Source organism: Nerophis lumbriciformis, linkage group LG04, assembly GCF_033978685.3.
Source record: "Nerophis lumbriciformis linkage group LG04, RoL_Nlum_v2.1, whole genome shotgun sequence".
Lineage (NCBI taxonomy): Eukaryota > Metazoa > Chordata > Actinopteri > Syngnathiformes > Syngnathidae > Nerophis > Nerophis lumbriciformis.
In genome coordinates this window covers 1,172,264-1,184,401 of record NC_084551.2, presented here as the reverse complement: position 1 = coordinate 1,184,401, position 12,138 = coordinate 1,172,264, and positions in this window count along the sequence as shown.

Here is a 12,138-nt window from a genome sequence, read left to right as displayed (position 1 = left end):
AATGTACAAGTTACACCTTTTGAATGCAATTACTGAAATAAATCAAGTTTTTCAAAATATTCTAATTTACTGGCTTTTACCTGTATGTATGAAATACTTGACTTGGTGAATTCTAGCTGTAAATATACTCCTCCCCTCTTAACCACGCCCCCAACCACGCCCCCCGCCCCCACCCCCCACAATTGGAGGTCTCAAGGTTGGCAAAAGTATGATTTTGACACCAACGCAATATTTTTGTCAGAATGTCATACATAATTAAACAAAATACTACACTTGAATTGCACGTCGTTTATTTTCTCAGAACTTGGTAAAAGTTTTATCAAAAAGTGTTATTTTTTTTAGTGACATTTTCCAGCGAGCGTGCACATCCGCCGGAGTGTCTGTCCTGATATACGCATTGACCTGATCACCGACCGCATAACAACCCGCACCGCCTTTCAGGTATCCATCCGCAGTAAAGGTTTTCGACAGCCCCAGTATTGACATAAGTTTGCATGAATACTTGCACATGGTTCGCACTACCTGGTTGAATGTAATGTAATTAATAATGATAATTTAATAGGTCTTACAATAAATAATTCAGCAACCATCATAATAAACCGATTTGTGCTATTGTACCTAATGTTGTGTCCTGTAAAGTGTAACGTGTTTAATGGAAAAGCACTTAATTTTTTTTAAATGTGTCCCGGTTGGGCGGATCTTATTAATTTTAAGCTCCGCATGGAGGAAGAACGCGGCGCCGGTAAGGCAAACAAACATACCTAGATGTCATTTTTTAGCTCGACTACTTAACTAACAGCAGGTGTTCACTTTCGTAAATTTGGGCAAATAAGTCAGATTTCGGACGCTGACTGTCACAAGTTGAAATAAGGTTGAAAAAGTACAATTCATCAACACCACACGCCGCCTTTAAGGATATCTTGGCGCCACAACACGAATTTAGTCAACTTTTGGGACTGCTGCTGTCTTGAACTGGAACGCAAAACCTCCCATTTTGTCTGTAAGTATGGCATTTAGAAACTACGTACAGTTTTCCAAGTCAAATGTATTACGTTTACATTTTGTACGTTTTAACTTTATTTACGTTGTGTAGCGAAGCCAGCGCCATTCAATGTTCAAACGAACTATTTTGTATGTGTGGGCTGATCGATCCATTGTATTGCTAGCTACTAGTGATGGGTTGATGAGGCGTCATGAAGCGTTTCGACACATTGCAAAACTGTATTGATACTGTGTCGATACTGTGTCACTAAATACTGACATCTGCTGGACATTAAAAATCCCTACAGGCAACCTATGGACCGACTCAACTGACACTGATTTGATGCCCTAGTACAGGGGTCACCAACCTTTTTGAAAGCAAAAACTACTTCTTGGGTACTGATTAATGCGAAGGGCTACCAGTTTGATACACACTTAAATAAATAAATATATTGTCATTTGTAAGTTACACGTAAGTGTGATTTAAACAAGAATAGCTAAATAAATACATTTATATATATAAAAAAATGGGTATTTCTGTCTGTCATTCCGTCGTACATTTTTTTTCCTTTTTTTGTAGAGAATAAATGATGAAAAAAACACTTAATTGAACGGTTTAAAAGAGGAGAAAACACGAAAAAAATTCTAATAAAATTTTGAAACAAAGTTTATCTTCAATTTCGACTCTTTAAAATTCAAAATTCAACCGACAAAAAGAAGAGAAAAACTAGCTTATTTGAATCTTTTTGAAAAAATTAAAAAAATAATTTATGGAACATCATTAGTCATTTTTCCTGATTAAGATACATTTTAGAATTTTGATGACATGTTTTAAATTGGTTAAAATCCAATCTGCACTTTGTTAGAATATTTAACAAATTGGACCAAGCTACATTTCTAACAAAGACAAATCAGTATTTCTTCTAGATTTTCCAGAACAAAAATTTTAAAAGAAATTCAAAATACTTTGAAATAAGATTTAAATTTGATTCTACAGATTTTCTAGATTTGCCAGAATAATTTTTTTGAATTTTAATCATAGTAAGTTTGAAGAAATATTTCACAAATATTCTTCGTCGAAAAAACAGAAGCTAAAATATGTATTATTCTTTACAATAAAAAAAAAAAAATGTACTTGAACATTGATTTAAATTGTCAGGAAAGAAGAGGAAGAAATTTAAAAGGTAAAAAGGTATATTTGTTTAAAAATCCTAAAATCATTTTTAAGGTTGTATTTTTTCTCTAAAATTGTATTTCTAAAAGTAATAAGAAGCAAAGTAAAAAATAAATGAATTTATTTAAACAAGTGAAGACCCATCCATCCATCCATTTTCTACCGCTTATTCCAAGTGAAGACCAAGTCTTTAAAATATTTTCTTGGATTTTCAAATTCTATTTGAGTTTTGTCTCTTTTAGAATTAAAAATGTGGAGCAAAGCGAGACCAGCTTGCTAGTAAATAAATACAATTTAAGAAATAGAGGCAGCTCACTGGTAAGTGCTGCTCTTTGAGCTATTTTTAGAACAGGCCAGCGGGCGACTGATCTGGTCCTTACGGGCTACCTGGTGACCGCGGGCACCGCGTTGGTGACCCCTGCCCTAGTATATACAATAATATAAACCAAGTCATTGTATTTCATTTAGGATTATTTCATATCTTCATTTAAATAAAAATATATTTTTATCTTTTTTAGATACAGTCAATAAATAATGTGAACATGTATCATAACATGGAAATCTAAGAGAACGTGTTGTGGATGATTGTGGACTGGGAATTGTTTTAATTTTATTTTTTTACACATTTTTATTTAAAAAAAAAAAAAAAAAAAAAGTTTTTCCGACGTATTACATTTTAGACGATTTTTCTTAGTTGTTATTTCTCCGGCTGTAGAAAAGAGCCGCTCACAGGGCACAGAGGAGGCGACACAGTTGGCGTATCGGTCACGTGACCAAAACAGCTCATGATCGGTCACGTGACTTTCTAAAAGCGGTACGTGCACCGACACAGGGTTTTGCTCTATGAGCTCGACGCATGTGCCGATGCATCGGTGTTGCCGGACCCATCACTACTAGCTACGATACCAATGGTAGTATTGGCTCGATACTGGAGTGTTGACATCGATATTTTCCAGTTCTCATCTATAGGTGTGTGAATTCTTCCCAGATTTCCCGGAATTACAGGTTTTCCAGGACATTTTTCCCGTTCAAAATGAATTGGCCATTTTTCAAACTTCCACAATTTTCAACCGATTCAAACCATTCCACCTTCAACATATTCCACTCATCCTGGCCATTCAAACTATCATTTTTACAAGTTCAAAAAAATTCCAGGAATTCCCGTTATTTCGACTACTCCTTCCACATTTTTTTTCAACCTACCTCAACCGTTCCACCGTCCAAAAATTCCCAGATTTCCCAAAATTCCAGGTTTTCCAGGACATTTTTCCCATTCAAAATGAATTGGCCATTACTCAAACTTCCACCATTTCCACATTTTTCAACCGATCCAAACCATTCCACCTTCAACATATTCCACTCATCCTGGCCATTCAAACTATCGTTTTTACAAGTTAAAAAAAAATTCCAGGAATTCCCGTGTTTTCCAACTACTCCTTCCACATTTTTCAACCCACTTCAACCGTTCCACCGTCCAAACATTCCCTTTAATCAGGACAAAAAACAAAGTTTTTTTTTTTAACTTTTTGAACGAGAAAAATCCCCGGTTTTCCAGGAATTCCTTAATACCATTTCTCATTTAAAAATGTTACTACTTCAACATTTCTTTGCCGATTTGAAAAATTCCAACACCAACCTTTTCAACTCATTAAGAACATTTTTTAGCATATTTTTTTTTAGCATTTTCAAAAGTTTTCCCGAAATTCCCAAATTTCCACGAAATTGCCATTGAAATGAATTGGCCATTTTTCAAAGTTCCACAACTCTCACGTTTTTTTTATCCGATTCAAACCGTTCCAACTTCAAAATATTCAGCTTGTTCATGAATTGTGTGCTAGCTTTCAACAAATATTAAACATGTCAGGATTTCCTGGAATTCACAGTTTTTATGGACATTTTTCCCATTCAAAATAAATTCCCAGAATTCCCGTTATTTCAACTACCCCTTCCACATTTTTTTTCAACCTACCTCAACCGTTCCACCGTCCAAAAATTCCCAGATTTCCCAGAATTCCAGGTTTTCCAGGACATTTTTCCCATTCAAAATGAATTGGCCATTACTCAAACTTCCACATTTTTCAACCGATCCAAACCATTCCACCTTCAACATTTTCCACTCATCATGGCCATTCAAACTATCGTTTTTACAAGTTAAAAAAAAATTCCAGGAATTCCCGTGTTTTCCAACTACTCCTTCCACATTTTTCAACCCACTTCAACCGTTCCACCGTCCAAACATTCCCCTTAATCAGGACAAAAAACAAAGTTGTTTTTTGAACGAGAAAAATTCCCGGTTTTCCAGGAATTTCTTAATACCATTTCTCATTTAAAAATGTTACTACTTCAACATTTCTTGGCCGATTTGAAAAATTCCAACACCAACCTTTTCAACTCATTAAGAACATTTTTAGCATTTTCAAAAGTTTTTCCGAAATTCCCAAATTTCCCCGAAATTGCCATTGAAATGAATTGGCCATTTTTCAAAGTTCCACAACTCTCACGTTTTTTTTATCCGATTCAAACCGTTCCAACTTCAAAATATTCAGCCTGTTCATGAATTGTGTGCTAGCTTTCAACAAATATTAAACATGTCAGGATTTCCTGGAATTCCCAGTTTTTAGGGACATTTTTCCCATTCAAAATGAATTCCAGGAATTCCCAGAATTCCTGTTATTTCAACTACTCCTTCCACATTTTTTTTCAACCTACCTCAACCGTTCCACCGTCCAAAAATTCCCAGATTTCCCAAAATTCCAGGTTTTCCAGGACATTTTTCCCATTCAAAATGAATTGGCCATTACTCAAACTTCCACCATTTCCACATTTTTCAACCGATCCAAACCATTCCACCTTCAACATTTTCCACTCATCATGGCCATTCAAACTATTGTTTTTTCAAGTTAAATTTTTTTTCCAGGAATTCCCGTGTTTTCCAACTACTCCTTCCACATTTTTCAACCCACTTCAACCGTTCCACCGTCCAAACATTCCCCTTAATCAGGACAAAAAACAAAGTTGTTTTTTGAACGAGAAAAATTCCCGGTTTTCCAGGAATTTCTTAATACCATTTCTCATTTAAAAATGTTACTACTTCAACATTTCTTGGCCGATTTGAAAAATTCCAACACCAACCTTTTCAACTCATTAAGAACATTTTTTACCATATTTTTTTTTAGCATTTTCAAAAGTTTTCCCGAAATTCCCAAATTTCCACGAAATTGCCATTGAAATGAATTGGCCATTTTTCAAAGTTCCACAACTCTCACGTTTTTTTATCCGATTCAAACCGTTCCAACTTCAAAATATTCAGCTTGTTCATGAATTGTGTGCTAGCTTTCAACAAATATTAAACATGTCAGGATTTCCTGGAATTCCCAGTTTTTAGGGACATTTTTCCCATTCAAAATGAATTCCAGGAATTCCCAGAATTCCCGTTATATCAACTACTCCTTCCACATTTTTTTTCAACCTACCTCAACCGTTCCACCGTCCAAAAATTCCCAGATTTCCCAGAATTCCAGGTTTTCCAGGACATTTTTCCCATTCAAAATGAATTGGCCATTACTCAAACTTCCACCATTTCCACATTTTTCAACCGATCCAAACCATTCCACCTTCAACATATTCCACTCATCCTGGCCATTCAAACTATCGTTTTTACAAGTTAAAAAAAAATTCCAGGAATTCCCGTGTTTTCCAACTACTCCTTCCACATTCTTCAACCCACTTCAACCGTTCCACCGTCCAAACATTCCCCTTAATCAGGACAAAAAACAAAGTTGTTTTTTGAACGAGAAAAATTCCCGGTTTTCCAGGAATTCCTTAATACCATTTCTCATTTAAAAATGTTACTACTTCCACATTTCTTGGCCGATTTGAAAAATTCCAACACCAACCTTTTCAACTCATTAAGAACATTTTTAGCATTTTCAAAAGTTTTTCCGAAATTCCCAAATTTCCCCGAAATTGCCATTGAAATGAATTGGCCATTTTTCAAAGTTCCACAACTCTCACGTTTTTTTATCCGATTCAAACTGTTCCAACTTCAAAATATTCAGCTTGTTCATGAATTGTGTGCTAGCTTTCAACAAATATTAAACATGTCAGGATTTCCTGGAATTCCCAGTTTTTAGGGACATTTTTCCCATTCAAAATGAATTCCTAGAATTCCTGTTATTTCAACTACTCCTTCCACATTTTTTTTCAACCTACCTCAACCGTTCCACCGTCCAAAAATTCCCAGATTTCCCAAAATTCCAGGTTTTCCAGGACATTTTTCCCATTCAAAATGAATTGGCCATTACTCAAACTTCCACCGTTTCCACATTTTTCAACCGATCCAAACCATTCCACCTTCAACATATTCCACTCATCCTGGCCATTCAAACTATTGTTTTTACAAGTTAAAAAAAAATTCCAGGAATTCCCGTGTTTTCCAACTACTCCTTCCACATTTTTCAACCCACTTCAACCATTCCACCGTCCAAACATTCCCCTTCATCAGGAGAAAAAACAAAGTTGTTTTTTGAACGAGAAAAATTCCCGGTTTTCCAGGAATTCCTTAATACCATTTCTCATTTAAAAATGTTACTACTTCAACATTTCTTGGCCGATTTGAAAAATTCCAACACCAACCTTTTCAACTCATTAAGAACATTTTTAGCATTTTCAAAAGTTTTCCCGAAATTCCCAAATTTCCACGAAAATGCCATTGAAATGAATTGGCCATTTTTCAAAGTTCCACAACTCTCACGTTTTTTTATCCGATTCGAACCGTTCCAACTTCAAAATATTCAGCCTGTTCATGAATTGTGTGCTAGCTTTCAACAAATATTAAACATGTCAGGATTTCCTGGAATTCCCAGTTTTTAGGGACATTTTTTCCCATTCAAAATTAATTCCCAGAATTCCCTTTATTTCAACTACTCCTTCCACATTTTTTTTCAACCTACCTCAACCGTTCCACAGTCCAAAAATTCCCAGATTTCCCAAAATTCCAGGTTTTCCAGGACATTTTCCTATTCATATTGAATTGGCCATTACTCAAACTTCCACCATTTCCACATTTTTCAACCGATCCAAACCATTCCACCTTCAACATATTCCACTCATCCTGGCCATTCAAACTATCGTTTTTACAAGTTAAAAATTTTTTCCAGGAATTCCCGTCTTTTCCAACTACTCCTTCCACATTTTTCAACCCACTTCAACCGTTCCACCGTCCAAACATTCCCCTTCATCAGGACAAAAAACAAAGTTGTTTTTTGAACGAGAAAAATTCCCGGTTTTCCAGAAATTCCTTAATGCCATTTCTCATTTAAAAATGTTACTACTTCAACATTTCTTGGCCGATTTGAAAAATTCCAACACCAACCTTTTCAACTCATTAAGAACATTTTTTAGCATATTTTTTTTAGCATTTTCAAAAGTTTTCCCGAAATTCCCAAATTTCCACGAAATTGCCATTGAAATGAATTGGCCATTTTTCAAAGTTCCACAACTATCAACCGTTCCACCGTCCAAAAATTCCCAGATTTCCCAAAATTCCAGGTTTTCCAGGACATTTTTCCCATTCAAAATGAATTGGCCATTACTCAAACTTCCACCATTTCCACATTTTTCAACCGATCCAAACCATTCCATCTTCAACATATTCCACTCCTCCTGGCCATTCAAACTATCGTTTTTACAAGTTAAAAAAAAATTCCAGGAATTCCCGTGTTTTCCAACTACTCCTTCCACATTTTTCAACCCACTTCAACCGTTCCACCGTCCAAACATTCCCCTTCATCAGGAGAAAAAACAAAGTTGTTTTTTGAACGAGAAAAATTCCCGGTTTTCCAGGAATTCCTTAATACCATTTCTCATTTAAAAATGTTACTACTTCAACATTTCTTGGCCGATTTGAAAAATTCCAACACCAACCTTTTCAACTCATTAAGAACATTTTTTACCATATTTTTTTTAGCATTTTCAAAAGTTTTCCCGAAATTCCCAAATTTCCACGAAATTGCCATTGAAATGAATTGGCCATTTTTCAAAGTTCCACAACTCTCACGTTTTTTTATCCGATTCAAACCGTTCCAACTTCAAAATATTCAGCCTGTTCATGAATTGTGTGCTAGATTTCAACAAATATTAAACATGTCAGGATTTCCTGGAATTCCCAGTTTTTAGGGACATTTTTCCCATTCAAAATGAATTCCAGGAATTCCCAGAATTCCCGTTATTTCAACTACTCCTTCCACATTTTTTTTCAACCTACCTCAACCGTTCCACCGTCCAAAAATTCCCAGATTTCCCAGAATTCCAGGTTTTCCAGGACATTTTTCCCATTCAAAATGAATTGGCCATTACTCAAACTTCCACATTTTTCACCCGATCCAAACCATTCCACCTTCAACATTTTCCACTCATCCTGGCCTTTCAAACTATCGTTTTTACAAGTTAAAAAAAAATTCCAGGAATTCCCGTGTTTTCCAACTACTCCATCCACATTTTTCAACCCACTTCAACCGTTCCACCGTCCAAACATTCCCCTTAATCAGGACAAAAAACAAAGTTGTTTTTTGAACGAGAAAAATTCCCGGTTTTCCAGGAATTCCTTAATACCATTTCTCATTTAAAAATGTTACTACTTCAACATTTCTTGGCCGATTTGAAAAATTCCAACACCAACCTTTTCAACTCATTAAGAACATTTTTTAGCATATTTTTTTTAGCATTTTCAAAAGTTTTCCCGAAATTCCCAAATTTCCACGAAATTGCCATTGAAATGAATTGGCCATTTTTCAAAGTTCCACAACTTTCACGTTTTTTTATCCGATTCAAACTGTTCCAACTTCAAAATATTCAGCCTGTTCATGAATTGTGTGCTAGCTTTCAACAAATATTAAACATGTCAGGATTTCCTGGAATTCCCAGTTTTTAGGGACATTTTTCCCATTCAAAATAAATTCCCAGAATTCCCGTTATTTCAACTACCCCTTCCACATTTTTTTTCAACCTACCTCAACCGTTCCACCGTCCAAAAATTCCCAGATTTCCCAGAATTCCAGGTTTTCCAGGACATTTTTCCCATTCAAAATGAATTATCCATTTTTCAACCGATTCAAACCATTCCACCTTCAACACATTCAACTCATCCTGGAAATTCAAACAACCATTTTTCCACATTCAACAAATTTCCAGGAATTCCTGTTTTTTTCTAACCTTATTTCCAACCTTTTTTAGTGCGATGACTCCTTTCACATTTTTCAACCCATTTTAACGGTTCCACTGTCAAAACATTCCTCTTCGTCAGGACACAAAAACAAGTTGGTTTAAGAACTTGAAAAATTCCCGGTTTCCCCGAAATTTCGTAATACCATTTCTCAATTAAAAAACTGTTACTACTTCAACATTTCTTGACCGATTTAAACAATTCCAACACCAACCCATTCAGCTCATTCAAGACATTCATGCACCTAATAATTTTCCAAAAAAATCCCGCTTTTCCCAAATGTCCAGGAAGTTCCCATTGAAATGAATGGGACATTTTTCCAAGTAGCACAATTCCCACATTTTTCAACCTATTCAAACCATTCCAACATCAACACATTCCATTCAACCTGGACATTCAAACTAACACTTGCCTAAGTTCCAAACCAAATTCCGTTTTTTCCTAGAAATTCAAACCATTCCAACATCCAAACTATTCTTACATTCAAACTAAGGCTGAAACGACGGGTCGACGTAGTCGACGTCATCGGTTACGTAAATACGTCGACGCCGTTTTTGTGCGTCGGCGCGTCGCATATTTACGTCACACTACTTTACTGTCATGGCGGAGCGCAAAGCAGACGATGCGAGCGAGGGGAAAAAAGCACGCCAAAAGTCGTCAAAAGTGTGGGAGTATTTCAATAAACGGCCTAATAATGTTGTTGTATGCACACTGTGTCGAGCGGAAATGGCCTATCATAGCAGCACAACGGCTATGAACGAACATTTGAAAAGAAAACCCCCGACAGCGTTCTTGCCATCACCATCAACAAGTCAATCGTCCGCGTGCGTATACGTTGTCATTATTACACAAAAACATGAATGTGTCATTTGTATCTGCGTTGTAAATTCATAAACTAAAGCACCGTTTCGCTCTGAGAGGCGCGTTTGGGTGCCTGTTCAGTGTTTACAAAGACGCGCTCCTCTTTAACGCTGTGGAGAGGCGGCGGCGGCGAGCGAGCGGCGAGGCGGGGCGCGCCGGGAGCGACGCCGCAAACGTGCCCACGTGCGCGATCCGCGCAGTTGGAAGAGAAAAGACTTTGTGTAAAATTAAAAGATTGTAAACCTGGCAAAGCCGTCTGGCGTTCAGTCTGTCGGTCCTGAAAGAACCCCACGGCACAAGACGTGTCACAAACGCTAACGTTAATTAGTTGTGCAAATACCTTTTACAACATTAACAGTTACATATACTATGTACAAACCAACAATTAACTTTCACTTTAATCATACTATCATTGTTGTGTTATTAAGCAAAATAAGCAATACTTTTACTTTTGTTGAAATGTTTACACTGTACACTTTTTTGTATTGGATGTTTAGCTTTATTTTTGCACATTTTAGCAAATAAGCAATACTTTTACTTTTGTTGAAATGTTTACACTTGTTACAGAATATTTCCGTTTTGCACTTTTTTGTATTGGATGTTTATCTTTATTTTTGCACATTTTAAAGCAAAATAAGCAATACTTTTACTTTTGAAATGCTTATACTATTCCAGAATATTAAGATTTGCACTGGATGTTTACTTTTATATTTGCACATTAAAAAGCAAATAAGCTACTTTTAATTTTGTTAAATGTTAAAAGTTTTAAATGTTTACATTGTTACAGAATATTTTGTCATGTTGTTGTCAATGTTGACTGAGTGGCCATACTTTTTTTTTTGTAAATAAAAGCCATGCCTTTTGAAAAAACTGGCCTAAATTTATTTTTTCCTCTTCATTTTAAATAAAAAAAAAATCGGTAAAAGGAAAAATAATCTATAGATTAATCGAAAAAAAAATAATCTATAGATTAACCGATTAATCGAAAAAATAATCTATAGATTAATCGATAGAAAAATAATCGTTAGCTGCAGCCCTAATTCAAACTATTCTTACATTCATACTACATTCTATTAGCATTACAATTCAACTTTAGCATTGGAGCATTCACACGCAATTCCTTCAGGAATTGCCTCATATAGTTATTGTATAAAAATGTGTACCCCGCCTCTAGTTCAGAATGAGATGGTATAGCTTTCAGCTTACCCCTGATCCTAATAAGGACATGTATTCAATGCAATAAAAGGGAATGTGGAAACTTGTTTGTTGATATTGTTACATTACTCTTACATTGTTGCATTTATGTACTGTTGCATTGTTCAAAAATTGTTTTGTTGACAAAAATATTGTTTTTGGTTACTTGAAAATCTTTCTCCTGTATTGTATTCTGGGTTCAATCATGACCAGCAATTGAAAGACAAACGTATAAAATCGCCCAAGGATTTTGTAAAATGTTAAATTAAATGTATATCGTTATTTGTATTTTGTTATCGATTACGAATCAGGTAATTTTGTATAAAGAGTAATGTAAATATATTTGGGCATACAGTAATGTATGGACACGGTAATAGGGTGTCAAACTCATTTTAGCTCAGGTGCCGCATGGAGGAAAATCTATCCATCCATCCATTTTCTACCGCTTATTCATGGCATTAAAACTACAAAATAAAGACCACTTCAGATTGTTTTGATCCATGAAGGAAAGAAGAAAGTGAATGAATGTTTATAACTGAATACATTTACATATGTATAAAAATGTGTTTTCTTTTGTATCATTTTTTTTAATGAATCAAGTAACGTTTATGACAACCTTTGTCCAAAACACAATATAGAATGTGAGAGATAACATACATTTATTATTTAATTTCAAAACGGTTACAAAAAAGTGGGACCCCAAAAA